Below are 13,234 nucleotides of genomic sequence, written 5' to 3'. Positions count from 1 at the left end.
AATGTAGACTCTGATACTGTGAATCAGAGTGAAAGCAGAGGCTCCCTGTGCAGCCCATGTCTGTTGGAGTGGCTCCTTAGAGATTGGCTCAGCTGCACTGATTTTAGTCTCCTGAAGATCTGACCCAAACCACAGGTACTCCTTGTCAAGCCTCATGACATCTCCAGGCTAGATCCTCAGGCAAAGTAGACACAGACAACACAGAGTGGACTTTTGGAGGAGAAACACCTGTGCACACTGGCTGAGAATTTGGACCAGCACATACAGTTGGTGGCACTGACAACAGACTTAAAGAAACTGAGGGCTCTCCTTTGCACAGATAGGACTGCCTGTAAAGAGGAATTTCTCTCACTTTTGTTTACAACCTTTCTCTAGAGCATTCTGCAACTTTGCCAGCTGGCATATAGAAAGTTCAGAAAGTTTTACTGGCAAGCAGAGCTTGTCCTCCCCTCATCAACTGATGTGGCTAAGACACCTGTCTACACAACTCATTTCCTCTATCAGTCCCATTTAGGTTTGCACAAATGACTGTCAAGATAAAACAACGAAAGATTCAAGGGTTTTGGCCCACTGGGATTTATTGCCTGTGTAGACTGGGAGACAGTCTACATGTCTACAGTTTAAAGGATCATGCTCTGCTGATCCTTTAACTTTAAAGAGCCTACAACACCCTATCCACTGGAGCTGTGCACCCAAGAAACCCTAGCAGCCCAGCAGTCCCCTTGAACTTACACCGTACACCATCAGTCAGCTTCAGAAGGTCTGTGTTGCCACAAGGCTATCATGTACATTTGATGGATATCTTCAGATCCCCTAAAATATGCACTAGAAAGTTTGAGGCCTGAAGTTCCTGGGATTCAAAAAACATTCTGAACACAGAACTCAGGAAGTTGAAGAACTGAAAATGCACAGCATTTTCCTCTCCCTTTCTGCCCATTCTCGCACGTTTTTCATCAATAAGCAGGGAAGGGAGAGTGAGTAAGGATTCTGGCATTTGGCTCACAGACTTTGTTTTGTCTTTATCCCTTTTTTTACTGAATGTCAAATGACCACAGAGGCAATACAAACTCTGAGAACAGCGGATGTTTCAAAATGGGATTTATTGTTCACAGGCAACTGTCTCTCTCTTCTCTCACACCACTAGTACTGAAGCCAGGAAGGAAAGAATAAAACAAGAACTGCAAGGTGGCTAAGAGACTTCCTTTCAAAGGCAGATTCTGGGTTAACTCCCCTGTAGAAAACACAACTGCGTCTTGAGAGTTGCCCTTCAACTAAAACACACAATTCATTTTTCAGGAGAAACTTTTTATTACAAGGCTTCTTATAAAACTTATTTGCTTCCCAGCTGCTTTTACATAGTTTCTTAAACTGTTTTCACAGCACTGAATGATTGGAACAAACCAGATTACTTTCTTCTAATTTGTCCTGGTGACCTACTGTATACGTTAATAAAGGGATATTTTCTGCCTGTAGCTCTGTTTTCACTGTAGAAAGCTATGCCAGTTGCATTAAAATACTTTTAACCTATTTGGTTCATGACAGTGGAAGTACCAGAGCCTTCTGGGCTTTGTAATATAATAGCACCCCTTTATCACGTTGAATGGTTTATTGGAACCAGCTTGTACAGATGATTTAGTTTACCATAGTGAGGCCACTACTGCAGGGCTCCAATCTCTGCTTGGGGACTCTTCTGCAATTTTCAATGTTTTCAGTTTGGCCTGCAAGGGGGTTTGATTTTTGGGTTGTTTGCTGGGATTTTTTTGCTTGTTAGTTTATTGGAGGGCTTCCTTTTAACTACAGTATTTTTCATGTAACTTCATTTATTATTCATATTCTTTTCCCTTTTGATATTCTTAAGATGAGAGCTGCTCTATACAACAAGTATGTTGTGAATAGGTGATGTCCACTCATTTTCATCAAAATATAGGATTCTGTCTCATCCAACAAGAGACAGAAGCATTTTCAAACTCTATGGCGTTTAGAAATGCTACTATGAGAAATATTAGTAGTACATATAGCCTTATCCTTCAACAGAAAATAAAGATCATGTCAGAGTTCTGAGACTGCACACAAACTGTGTCAGCTAGTGAACACAATGACTTTATGTAGCAGTTAGATCAAGGTGAGCACAGATAGCATAGCTCTTCACATAAGTTTGTGAGATCTTAACAAAATTTTGCTGTAATAAAAGTAGGCAGTAAGATCAATCACCTGCCTCAAACCACCAAACAGGTTTGGTATGCCCAAGGAAATAGATAGACAAGTTATGCAAATAGTTTGTCGATTGTCAAGAAGTGCAAATACGTCCAGAAATGCCTGGAACAAGAAGACTTGTGAGTGCCATCAATGATGACAGTAATCCAGGAATTAGAGCACGGTTTATGCAGACTAAGCATCAGTGAGGTATCCTCTACCCAATCTTCTCACTAAGGACATACAGGAGTACTTCTATGTCCCAGGTTCCCTGGTGCTCTGCTGAATGTCCCTACGGAAGGAACCCCACAGCCATGCACCAGGACCATCTCCCCAGCCTCTAGAGAGGGAGAACAAAATGGACAGTCCCCACAGCCCTACACAAGGACAATATGTAGTACTGTTGAAACAGCTGCATGTACTCAGCTGACTTTGCTCACAGGCTACGGCCTCTCTCCCTCATGACAGGGAAGTAGTGCAAGGAACCACTATGCTGAGCTGTCTTGCTTCTCTTCTGGACTGCACCGTATACTCCCAGAAACAGGGATAAGTTGTATAAATTGTAAAAATGCAAGTATCTGTGATCAAAGTGCATTGGTATCCAAATCCACATTGTCATTTGGTCTTAAACCATAACACTTTGGCAGAGGAAAGTGTTTCTTCCAGGGCATTTCATAGAATCTCTTCACATGATAATCTGCTGATGATCTCAGTATGATTTTGTGTTTGAGTATATTAATTATTATGTAAACGGAAAAAAAAACCAACCTCTCCTCTTTTTCTTTTTACATAGCAATATTGAAAAATATCACAACTTTCTACATTCTTGTTATGATTATGCTTAAGTATGAATGCCTCTTAATTGCATTACAAATTAAGATTTACCTTGGATATATCAAAGAACGTCCACTCAGACTCCATGTTTACTGTCTTTCTAAAGCAAAAAAAAATTAATATAAGATTCTCACTAGTGCAAATGAGATATTGATTCCACACTCCCTTTCACCTCTAACACAGGGCAATTGCCTCTTTTACTTAGATCTGTCCAGTAGATGAGGTTTATCTCAGTTTTACTACTCTTCCTTGGAACCACTTGTCTAGTCCACTCCTTTAATTCTTGAGTAATTTTGATGCAGGGCAGGCACAAGATTTGAAATTTGAAAGATTAAAAAATAATAACAATAATTAATTTGAGTTTTCTATTTTTTTTCCTTTCATAAAAGAGGAGATCCACCCATAAGAAAAACTGACAGTGGGAAGTCTGAGGTCAAATCTAGCAGACTTGATAAGCACTGGTTTAGGAGGACTGAGAGTATAAGGAAATGAAAAAGGACAGGGAGAAATTGTCCACTAAGAAACAGAAGAAAACTGTAGTCACACGTTGCCTTGTTCTTCTATTGTTCAGCCACCCCCTGTCCTTAAACTGGCAAAACTGGCACTGTCACCTCGCCAGGGCCATCAGCCACACTGACACCAATCTGATGGATAGCAAAAATGGCGTTTATTGTGGCGCAGTTATCACCTTATATACTTTAACTACTTCGTTTACACCCCTTGAGAATAGGTGTGAAATATGCGACCAATTTACATCACAAGGTGGGGGGGGGGGGGGGGGGTCCTGTCAAGTCACAGCCTGAATGCTCGCTAACGCCAACAACAGCCATATAATGAAAAGACTAAAAGTAAAAGTCACAAAAGAAAATTCCAGTTTGACATAAAAATTGCTCACAATAAGCATGGTCAACACTGGAACAGTTGCCCAGAGGCTAAGAAATTTCCATTCTTGGGCATTTTCACAACCATAGTGAGCGTCTGAATATCTGAATCTTATTTTGAATAGGACAATCTCAAGCAGGTAACAAGACTAGATGACCTCCAGTAGCTGATTTCAATCTAAATGATTTCTAGGATCCTTTTTTATTCTGTGTCTACATACAGGTACAGGCTCTGCTATCACAGGATGATACGGGCTGTACTGTCACTGAGAAAACTGAAGAAAATCATTCAAGAAATCTAAACAACAGGCCTTCAAGAAAGTCATTTATTTCTATCTGGCGTAGAGCAATTATGTCTTGATGCAGTACTAAGAAAAACCTACTTTGCCCATAGGCAGCATGTTGCTCTGTAAATAACTTAGAAAATACAATAAAAGAAGCTTCAGATATGGATATTCAATAAATTTAGAAGATGGAAAAAGTACTCGTGTGATATGCACACTAAGCCATTCCAACAGCTGTCCATTCTTACAACAATATTATTCTCATAATATATTCAAGATCAATGAAGCAATGCAATCTGTTACACAAGTACCAGTTGTGAACATTAGATACCCAGAGTGGAGCTAATCTATTTTGAACTCATGCCATTTTCTCCCACTACTTGACTTCTCTGGATCAGAGGATTTGAATTGACCTGGACTCCATCAAATCTGGGTAGTTTGTCTAATATGGACAAATTTCTTCTGGTGACATGCTGGTAATTGAGACCACCAAATATATTATTCTATTGAACTCTCATCACATGTGAGTCCAGGTTCACAGAATTACAAGGCAAAGACAGAATTCCAGTTGACCACAGAGCCTCCAGTATGTAAATTAGATTTGGCTAGATCCCTGCAACAGAGCTATCAAGTGAACTGGTGAAATATACCATGAGAAACCAGATACAACAGCCTGAAGTAAACTACAGTTAGTTTGTCAAACATTATAAATACAGTTATGTTGACTTAAAAAAAATTATCCCTGCCAGTTAGTCCAATTTGGGGAATTACTTAGGAATGCTAGCTCATGGCTCAAGAAGTTTTGCCATAGTCACAACATATGGAATGTATTAAATGAATATTCCAAAATTCTTGTGGGATTCACTTTTTATTAAAGGTCGTGACGGGTTTTTTATTTTCTCTTACAGCTTTTTGTCTTTTAGTGGTTATATTACTGTACATCAAATGCAGGCTGCATCCTGCAGAACTCTAGCCTCTCATTCTAACCCAATGCCCATCAAATACCACATCTTAACCCAGCACAACATTGCGACCTCATGAAAAACACAGCTATGTTCTTTGCGCTTCTTTATCTCACAACTAAATGAGTCTGCTGAAAGAAGTACTTGCTGCAAAGAAAACACAAGTTAAGCACTTGCCTATTTAAGTTATTATTCTCCTAAACAGTTATAGGGATACAAAGTAATCTCCTGCAATATGGACACAGATGTCACAGGTCAGACTCTCGGTTTATCTATATCTACCTAGCTCCATTGAATTCTATAGAAATTATTCCCCCTGAAGAGAGGCTCCTACAATTTTAAGATACAGTCAAGATCACGAGAATATTTTGGAGTATCACAGAGCCTTCTGGCACATTTAAAATAGGAACAGCAACATTAGCTCCATCACCATCACTGAACTTGATAGTGGGAAATTACATCTAGAAGCTGGAACTGTATCAAAAAGAAATTCCTGTACAGCATCACTGTGTGCTCTTAAACCACTGTTAGTTTTTGCCCCAGAGACAGGATATACTTCAGTGATGTGTGAAGTAATCTCTCTGTGTACTTTGTGGTTAGGTTTACAATTCTCTTGTCATCCCTCAAGATAAAACAGTACTAGCCAAAGGAAAAGTTTTATATTAAGAGTTCTGTGTGGTTTTTGGTTTGGGTTTCTTTCTCTTTGTTTGGTTTGGGGTTGAGGTGTTTGGTTGAGGGGTGTTTTTGTTATTTTTGTCGCCATCGGAACCAAGTTTTCCTCCCTAAAAAGTCTTCTGTAGACTTGTCTGATTTGAATAAAATAATTCCTTATTCTACTATCCTTCTGTAGACTTGAGTTTCATACCAGTGTCACAGAAAATTCTTCAAGTAAGGTTAAATTAAATAATTATAGCATCCTCTATACACATTCACTCACCAAATTACAGCTGGCATCCTGGTAATGGTTTGACAACAGAAAACTCCCTAGCAGAAAACTATAGAAACACTGCAACTGATGGACCATGTAGAAATAAGCTAGCATTCATAAACGATCAGGTTTTTATTTACATGTATTTCAATAAGGTATCCTGATAAACACTCTGGGGATACACATCCTTTTGCGAAACATATACTGAGCAAACATTACCAAACAGTCTATTTGTATGTTATAAGGCAGGAGGATCATGATCCCTCCATTCCCCACCCAAATTCAGCATAGTGCCAACTGGCTAATAGTGACAAGTCTGAACAGGGAAATTGTAGCTGTGCTTGAAGCTGTTGCCTTCTCTACATAAAAAGTCAAAGTATGAATGTAAAGCAAAGTAATTACATCAGTCTAACACTGTGTCTGGACATGCTTATTCACACACACACAAACAAACAAAAAACACCCACAATCACAACACAATTTTGTTGTTGTTTGGTTTATGTTGCTCAGGAAGATGTTTGAGCTTGGCCTACCAAGTAAGTCTTTTTCCAGTAGAGTATTATCCATGCAAGGAACTGGGTACATTCAGGGACCAGCACATCCACAACTGACAAAAAACTTTCATCTGTCACCAACACAAGTTCTGAACAAGTGTTAATTCGATTAAACCTTAGATTAAACAAATAATACAGGTTTGCTAAGTGTTCCTTTATCATATAAGTGTCAAGTGTTTTCTTAACCCGTATACAATCTTACCACTTTGTGATCTCTAATTTTTGGTCAGTCCTTCTCTTTGGAGTACAGCAGTCTGAGGAGCTACATAGAGTCACAATAGATGTTTGTTTTATCCTGAGCAATTTAGTAGCACTTAAAAATTAGATTCAAGTGTCCATGTCTGATCTGGAAAGCTCACAAAAGCAGTATGAAATGTGGAGTACTGAATGCAGCTAATTCTTGGAGGCCATGCTGACAAGACGAAACCATTTTTTGGTCAGAGCAGCTCTCCACAGTTACACTGATGTCGCACTGAAACCATTAAATTGTAAATCATCCACAGCAGTACATTACACGGTATTGTAACCAGTCACGATGCAACAGAGAAGTTATAACGTATTATCTATCAGAGCAATATTTATCCGGATGCTACTGGCATTTGCTTTGGTAAAGCTGTGGTGTTTGGGGTTTTTTTGCTTGTTTTTGTTTGTTTTTCAAAGCAATGGTGGTAATCATACAAGAGTTAACACTTCCCTAAAAGAACCACAAGGTCATCAGTAGACATAATGCAAAATCTCACAAAATGTTCAATATTATTGTCCATGAAAAATGAATTTCCTTTTCCCAAAGACCTTATTTGAAAAATATTAGGCTCATTCTGTTCATGTCAGTTCACATCCTTTTCTTTACCCTTTTCAACCTGGCTATATTGTAAACAAATTTGGCTGATTAATATAATAGAATGCCACTGAATATGAAGAGCTACAGATTACAAGATTACAATTTTTCATATTTTACTGCCTGTATGTATATACCTATCAATATCGTTACATCTCAGTTTCAGAAGCAAACACAGTTAGGAATCCCCCGGAATACTGTCTGTAGTTGTATCCAACTTAAGTGTTTGATACAGATTTTAGTGACAAAAAACCCCCCACAAAGATACTGATGTTATCTACAGCAGAGAATGAAAAAAAGTACAAAAGATTAAAAGGTTATATTTCAAATTTTGAGAAACTATTGATGACCATCTCCTATGCCATAGTCAAAATCTGTATCAAAAAGAGTAACTCTTCTCCATTCATAGAATCACCAAGGTTGGAAAGGACCTCCAAGATCATTCAGCCCAACCATCCTCCTGTCACCAATAATTCTCAATAAACCAGGTCCCTCTACACAACCTCTAAACGTTCCTTGAACACCTCCCCAAGGTTGGTGACTCCACCACCACAGTTGCTCTTCTGCAAATAAAGGATGTTCTCAAAATGGAAGAATAGAATCATTCAAAAAGTAGCTAAGCTGCTGGGATGGTGCTGATCTGATCGTAGGACAGCTTCAAATTTGCACTTTTTTGATATTAAAAAATAAATAAATCACACAGTTCTGATTTCACGAGCTGACAGCAAATATACAGCACAGTCATACTAATCAACCTAAATCTGTGCAGGTGGACACTGATATGGAGGAAAGTAGGTGAAGGAATGATTTTAGGAGCTAGGGTTTCCCATAGCTGATAAAGAAGTATCCAGAACAGATTTCTCTCTCTCTCTCTCTCTCTCTCTCTCTCTCTCTCTTTTTTTAATTACAAAATGTCAAATCGACAAAACAGCTTTTTTTGAGGGGAAAGGAAGGTTTTCTGAAGATTTACCTTACAGACTCACTCTCTTAAACATAGTCACTATTTATTCATTCACAGTGAGATAGTGGAAGGAGTGGAGCACTGGAATAGCTAGGGAACATGACACTACCTCAGGGGTGGAAATAAAGGACAGCTCTTTTCCTGTCCATTCTGGCCCAGAAACATCAAGCATCATCTTCGTGACTTCCATTTCTTTTATTTCTAGTTTTAAAACTGCAGAAAGGGCTACAAAACGCTCCACAAGGGCTACAAAATACTTCAAGATGCCAGCCCCCTGGCAGAAAATAAAATAATGAAGCCAGAAAAGAAGTACTTAAAAAAAAAATGGCGGCAATTGCTTCAAGAAGGAAAGAAAGAAAACTTATGCTATTGCCTTTTGTTGTTGTTGTTATGTTTCTAAAAACACTTCAGAAAAAGTGCTTAGGGGTGTGTCATAAAACCTTATTAGACATGAAAATGAATGTCACAATCCTCTGAACACTCCTTGGAGGCAATTAAAAGCAAAACGCTTTTCCTTTGTATCTACTTACCTGGCCTAACAAGCCAACACCCAATGAGAAATTAAAGCTCTTTGGTTATTGTTAATTAAAACAGAAACTAGAATGTTTCCATTGTTATCAATTACTTGAAGGAGGGCTCAGCCTAAACAGGAATTATCTAAGGATCTCAGGGTTAGTCCCACTATGTTACCTATAATCACACTTGCCCTACATTCACTGAAGTGAATGAGATGTCAGCCTTTAGCTTGTTTGAACAGCCTGTTCAACCTACCGAAGGCACAGGAAATCTCCAATGATATCAACAGTCTTTGGATAAACCCTAAGTCTTTAAATTATTTTAAAGTGGATTTTGGCTGCTGGCCAAAGAGGAAAAGACTTAAGAAAAGTAAAGGGGTTTCTGGAGATGGTCAGGGTATGCTTAAAATTTCTCTGCTTTCTGTAGCAACAAATTAAAATAGAAAATGTGGTTTATCATAGGAATTTACTTGTTTTAGTGTAACAATAAGTATTTGAGTATTTATCTTAAGGGGAGAGAAAATCTTTACAACCAGCTAAATACACTCTTAGTGCAGGTTAAAGTATCTTCTCATGTTTTTAAGGTTTAACTTTATGTGCAGCATTACTTTTTGGAAGAGAAATTAAATGCAATGTAGTGCAATCTAATGGCACATGACGTATCTAATCAAAGCTTAAGAGAGAATAATGCTTCATGGGAAAGAGCTGCCACTCAAATTACAGTGTTTTGTATTCCTTTAAATGAATAGATGTTAGGAAGATAATCACTATTTCATGCCTGATATTTTAGTATTGTATTAACACACACATATGCAAGACACAGCTTCAGGGTTCTATGGATTTCTGGTGATTTTTGTGCATGTGGTTTTGGGCTCTATTTTTCTGTTTGTTTTTCTGGTAATACTCTGAACTAATGAAGAGAAAAAGTGAAAGAAGCATGTGATTTGTAACACTTAAAAAACAGAAACTTTCTAATTTCATTATTTAATCTACATAACTATTTTCAGCACAGCACCTTCTAGATGCTATGCATTGCTTCCCTCCCAGTGACAACATAAATATCAGAATGTCAGTATTTTCAGTGATTTCACTGGAATGGGTCATAGGAGCACTGGACTGCATAGGATCTTCTAGGCCACCAATCTCAATCCCATCCATTAAGCCAGAAACTCAGTCATTACATTAATGTTAGCAATACATTTGTCACGTTCAATCACGAGTCTTTTATTTTTGTTACTCACATCCTTCCCCCCTCAGAATGATTTTCCAGAGCCTTATTTCACAGCACAGAATAGAACTGTCCCCCTAGTTTAATCTCTAATGAATTTATGTCTGGTTTACACTTATTAATTCTTATGCTAATGTTCTTTTTTTCTTACTAGTTCGTATTTCCTCATATAGAAAGGCAATAAAGATATTTACTGCCAAATCTTTAGGCATAAGAGATTGATTTTGCAGTAAAGTCTAGAGCTGAGCAGCAGAAGATTCATTCACTACTGCGCTGTCCTTCTTTGCTTGGGATAGTTGGGTGATAGCTTTAGTTAACAAACTCAGTTATAAACAACGTACAAATCAGTCCTTTGCTAAAGATCTCCCTATGGGTCAATGGGTCACTTTTGCAGTGATAGTACTACTCGTCCAGTAAAGCAAACAACTATTTCTGTTCTACTGATTATCGGAAAAAATCTGTAGCTAGTAGTAAGTTAAAAAATAAAAATAAAAATAAAGATTAACAAAATGAAAAAGATCTTTTAAAAACACCAAAAAGCTAACAGCACAAAAACCCACAACTGTCTTCCCCTGTTCAGCTGGGGTAGCGTTTAAGAATTCAGAGTAGTCCTCATCAGCTAAAAACAGTTTAATCATAGAAAGATCTAAAGCCTGCACGTTCACAAAAGTAGGAGACAAAATATCAATCAAATCAAGGACTGATTCCTCAGAGCACACATCTTTAAGTATTAGGTTTAAGGAGACTAAAAATTAAGTTTCTATACTATCCCATTAAGGGATCCTCCTATTGGGCTGCCATCCAATTGCAATTGATACCCTTTAAAGTTCAATGCCTTGACCTTTCTGACACAAAACTCTCTTTCCAGTAATTCTGTCATGTTTAAGAAGCAGACAGACAAAAGAGGGAGGGGAGGGGAAAGAAAGGTTGGGGGTGAGTGAACTGTGCACTAAGCATCAAATGTCACTTTATGGAATCTGGGGGAAGAGTGTAAAGTTTCCATCTTTTTCTCAAGTCTGCATTACAGATGGAACGAATGAAAATGAAGACTCGTCACTCTCTTAGTATAGCCTGATGGCTGATTTCCAATACTTGCTGGAAGGTGGTACTTAATCTCATTATTATTTTTAGGAAAGTACACGTAAGTAGAAGAAATAATGTGAGATCAGTCTGCAGTTCAGAGTTGTATATTTGTGGCTTTGAAAAGATTGTATATTCCTCTCCAATAACCTTCAAAGATCATTCAGCCCATTCAGAACCATAGTATCCAATAGTACTTTAAAAGGATACAGGACAACGCATTGTGTTTGCAAAAAACAGAGGACCAAACCAAAGAAAAAATAAAGTTAGGACTCATTTACTGGCAACACCCACAAACTGGGTCACCAGTATGTTTTCTCCTCTGATCTATCTCAGTACTCCACTCACAAGAGGATGTCTTCATGTAGGAAACAACCTCTTATCTGTTTTATCCTTTATGAGTCCAATCCCAATAATATTTAGTATCAGGCTACTATTAATTATCACATGATTCAAGTAACAAATGTTCAGCTAAGAGGTAAATAATTAAAATGAACCTCTCCATCGATATAACTGGCTACAAACATCTTCACTCTCTTATCCTTGTTCCTTGATTTTACCTTTCGCGTAAGTAGGATTTGTCAATCAACAAACCACTAGAAATCACACTCGCATAATAGCATTTCCCACATATGCATTTCAAAATATTTAAATTCCAAAAATCACCAGCAGACAAATAATGGTACCAGTTTTATTAACAGGCAATGTGACATAAAATCTATTTATTAATTCAATATCAAGTCAGGCTCTTTGTGAAGGCAATGAGTTAAGTGTAACTAATCACAAAACAACTTAGCACTGAATATTAAGCATATCCAACACTGCTTGCAAAGTTAGTGACAGAGGTATGATTCTATTGACTACTAACCTTTCCAAAGATCGTCCTAAAAAGTATGTCAGCCAGCATGCAAAAATAGGGGTTTTACCTTACTGCCCAGATTTGAAATATACAGTTACAAGTCGTTAAATCAGCTGGCAGGCCTTCTGTACTGCAGAAAGCATGAATTATGATTTTTTTGAGTCCTGGACATGAGCCAGCAGTATGTGCTTGCAGTCCAGAAGGCCAACTATATTCTGGACTGCATTAAAAGAGGAGTGTCCAGCAGAGAGAGGGAAGTGATTGTCCCCTTCTACTCAGCTCTTGTGAGGCCCCATCTGCAGTACTGCATGATAGAACAAGGGGGAATGGTTATAAACTGAGAAAGGGGAGGTTAGATATTAGGAGGAAGTTTTTCACTCAGGATGATGACATACTAGAACAGGTTGCCCAAGGAGGCTGTGGACGCCCCATCCCTGGAGGCATTCAAGGCCAGGCTGGAAGTGGCTCTAGGCAGCCTGGTCTGGTGGTTGGCGACCCTGCACATAGCAGGGAGATTGAAATCAGATGGTCTTTGAAGTTCTTTTCAACTCAGGACATTCTATGATTCTATGATTCTTAAGGTACCTTACTGTAGAGGTGTGCTAATCAGCTATACTCAGGACACAACCGTAAGATGGCTGTTCTACAGTATTTATGATGGTAAGTGAATCAAGTAGTCATTCTTAAATGCCTGGAAGAAAGACCTTTTGGGTTTTAAAATGGAAGGAAGAAAGTATGTAACTTGTCTCAGATGTAACAAGTCTTAATAAATTTTCTTTATAAATTTTTTCCAGAGTTCCCTAGTATGAAACAAAATTATTTTGATGAAAGGGTATAAACTGATCATAGCTCAAAGATGAAAAGCAGAAGCATTATTACTTACACAGCATGTACTACTAATGAAGCTCTTGTTTATATTAAGAATGTATTTATCAAGTAATTATGATTTTCTCTGTATATATTTGCCACCCTTGTAAATGTCCACCAAATAATTTTTAACAACGTTTAACAGATCCTCACACAATGCTTACATTTTGAACTACAGCAGTTAACATATTTTCATTTGGACCTATTTACTGAAAATGTTTCAACACCGTTTATTTACTTTTCTGCCACT

This window comes from Excalfactoria chinensis, chromosome 2 (genome assembly GCF_039878825.1).
Source record: "Excalfactoria chinensis isolate bCotChi1 chromosome 2, bCotChi1.hap2, whole genome shotgun sequence".
NCBI lineage: Eukaryota > Metazoa > Chordata > Aves > Galliformes > Phasianidae > Excalfactoria > Excalfactoria chinensis.
Note: the sequence above shows the minus strand (reverse complement) of the source record.